The sequence below is a fragment of the Canis lupus genome, chromosome 5, assembly GCF_003254725.2.
Source record: "Canis lupus dingo isolate Sandy chromosome 5, ASM325472v2, whole genome shotgun sequence".
In the NCBI taxonomy this organism is placed as follows: domain Eukaryota; kingdom Metazoa; phylum Chordata; class Mammalia; order Carnivora; family Canidae; genus Canis; species Canis lupus.
Window position 1 is genome coordinate 25,136,849 of NC_064247.1, and position 3,117 is coordinate 25,139,965.

At 54.3% G+C, this 3,117-nt stretch overlaps 1 long non-coding RNA gene across 1 annotated transcript; it reads right to left on the reverse strand.

Annotated features, from left to right (window-relative positions):
• Positions 1 to 525: 525 nt before the first annotated feature.
• On the reverse strand, positions 526 to 1,519 carry LOC112671539 (uncharacterized). The gene is made up of 3 exons (XR_003143679.3): positions 1,146 to 1,519; positions 956 to 1,011; positions 526 to 879 (listed from the first exon to the last, which is right to left on the reverse strand). It is a non-coding gene; the product is annotated as an uncharacterized LOC112671539 (long non-coding RNA).
• Between the last annotated feature and the right edge of the window lie 1,598 nt (positions 1,520 to 3,117).

Genomic DNA, 3,117 nt, shown 5'->3' on the forward strand with positions numbered 1-3,117 from the left:
AAGGAAGATGTTGGTTCCTCTCTCTTCCTCTTCCCTACCTGGGAAGAGGGAATATAAGGAGGTAAGTAAGAGGTGGGCATGCCCCCTCCTCCACAGGCTGTTAGAACCACAAGGTGAGCTGGGATCAGGACTGGGGAGGGAACGGTGTAGGGGAAGAGCTTTGAGTCATATGGAAAATTGAAGTTCAAAAGTTGAGACCCTTCAATAAACCAGTTGTGCCATCTGATGTCCCATGTTCATGGGAAACTGCCCTGATTTTAGGGGGCAGCCACTCTTTTCCCAAGCTGATCTTAAAAACAATTGCTAATGGGTGACAAGCTCTGCTTTTCAGAGGACAGTATTAAGAAGGTGCACATTAGCCATTGATCTTTAATGTGAATGTTTTCTACTGTAACTTGGGGTGGGGGGGCAGAGGAAGAGGGAGAGAGAAGCTCTGGCAAGGAGCCTGACATGGGTCTTAATCTTATAACTCTGAGGTTGTGACCCAGCCGAAATCAAGAGTTGGACACTCAGTGGAATGAGTCACTCAGGCACCCCCATTTGGAGCTATTTTATTTAAGGAACCTCTGGAAGTGGTAATGATGCAACACACCCTTGTTCTTATACATTCCAGAGACGCAGGGCAGAGCTGTGTGTGGCCCTCCCAGCACGCTCAGCAAAGACATGGGGGAGGTCATGGCTGAGACTGGGTTATAGCAGGTAGAAGCTGCATGTCCCCTTGAGCCTGAGGACAGGACAGAATTGACAGTTTCAAAATAGGTGAATTTTTGAGAGCTTCTGTCTGGTTAGTAGAACGGGGGACGGGTCTCACAGTCAGCGTGACTTGAAGCCTTCCCTTCTCCCTCTCCTCTCCTGGCCCCTTTGGATCTCAACTCTTTCCTGTAGTAGAGAAAATATATGAAAATGACTTGATCCCCAAGACCTGGGTCCCCCAGCCCTGGCTCCCTCTTCTTACTTAATCTGTCATCCTGTGATTAAGAACTGGATCCTCTTGTCTTGCTTAAAGGCATCCTAGGGGTAACAGGGAACCTATTACAGCAGAAATTCCACGGGGTGCTCGTTGAGAAAGGATCCTCAAGAGCCAGGCTGGGGACTGCGGGTCCCTGGGAAATTCCCAGAAGGGTTCCCCGGCTGCCTCAACTTACTGATGCAAGTTTAAGTCTAGTCGCCAGCGTGCAGGGCCTCCTCTGCTCCCGTCGTTGGAGTGAGTCAGTCACCTTCTCTTAGGGGGCGGTGACAAGAAGACCCTACTGAGTTTTGAGTGGGCTGAAGCCAGTGCCTTGGTCCCGAGAAGGAAAGACACACAGGACGCCCGGGAGCGCCTTCGGGTCCCCGGGCCTGGCCGCGTGGACTGTCCTGGCCGGGCGCTCCCGCCGTGTTTGCGAGGGTGGCTCTGGCCGCGGCCCCAAACAGGAGCCTCTGGGCGGCAGAGGCCCTGGTGTGAGCCCAGCTGAGCCCGGCCAGGAGCACAGCAGCTTTCTTCCTCCACAGCGTTCCTTTCTGCCGGGGTGCAGGCGTGGCCGAGTCCCATAGCTCCATCAGCTCGTTTCCACGTATGAGCGAATAATTGCATTATCAGCCTTAAAAGCGCGGCAGTCTACGACGGACTCGGCCCTGCGGTGGGAGGATCTCGGCCGAGGGAGCCGAGCCCGCCCCCCGCAAGCCCGCAGGGGCTCCCCCAAAGCGCTCCCTCCTGCTCAGGTCTCGGGCCAGGCTCTCCGCCGGTTCTCCCGGGGCTACCGCCCCCTCTCAGCTTCTCCATCCATCCCACACACACTCCTTTTGGGGGCCACTCAGCCCCTCAAGATGGTCCTCATGGCTTGGATTTCTTTTCTTTTTTTTTTTTCCACAATGACCAAAATCCACCTATGTTCCGGCAGGTCTGTATGTTGGGCGGGGAGGCTGCTGTTGGATTCTAGAAGCACGGCCCCTTCCCGGAGCAGCGCTGGTTCTCTGGTCTGTCACCAGCAGCTTCTCCTCCCCCCAGAGCCCCGGAGAGACGTGTCACCCCATCGGCGGTTCCCTGAAGCCCTCGCCGCTCCCCGGGAAGGGGTGTCAGGCCCACAGCCCTCAGACAATGTCCCTTCTAAAGAAATCCTCACAGCTTCTCGTTGGGTTAAGGCTCCCTCTTGGGGTGTGGGGTGATGCTTGTGGGCTGGACTTTAGGGGTCACCCGAGTGAGTTTTACAAGCATCCACACTTGTCTTTGGAGCTTAGGGGTACTTAATATCCTTCCTTCTTAGCTCTGTAATATCAGCTGTGACGGAGAACGCCGTTTGAAAAGTTCCATTTTGACAGCATCTTGCACTAAGATGTTGGCACGAGGCCCCAGCAGCCCTTGCCTACCTCCTGGCTCTACCTCCTGAGGGCCCGTCCGCTCCTTGCGGCCCCAGACATTGGGAGGGTGCATCCCAGTAAGTGGCCGCCTGGTGGCACCGGGTCTTGCGCATTAACCACTGTCACACAGGGGCTCTGTGTTGGGGGCCGGAGGTCTCCGTGGGCGCCCGAGGCCAGTGTCCCCTCAGAAGTTTCAAGCCTCCGCACCCTGGCAGGGAGTGGAGTGTGTGCCACGCTTGTCTCCCCACTTGAGCAACTGCTCCCCTTCTGGCCACTGCTTTCCCTTTGTTCTAGGTGTTTCCATATCATCTCCTCAGTGGTTCTGGTTTCCGCTTTAAGGAAACGCAGAACAACGCCTGATTTCTTTTGAGGAACAGGGTAGGGGAATGGTTAGACAGGAACGAACATGAAATTAGCATCTCAATAAACCGTTTGGGTCCCAGGAGTAAGAATATGTTCTAAGGAGGGTCCCAGGAGTAAGAATATGTTCTAAGGAGCGCCAGGAAGGAAAAGTGCATGGAGTCAGCTAGAAGAGGGTAATAAGGGGACCTAATTTAGTTTTGGGGTGGGGTGGGCGTAGGGTATCCGAGAATGCTTCTCTGGGGAAGTTTTACTAAGGCTCAGATCTGAGTCGGGGTACTCAAAGAGTGTTCTAACCAAATGGACTGTATTAATGTCGTTGGCTGCTGTAACAAATAACTGCAAGCTTGGCAGCATAAAACAGTAGACGTTCTTTCATCATTCTAGAGGCCAAGTCCAGAATCAAGGTGTTGGTAGGGC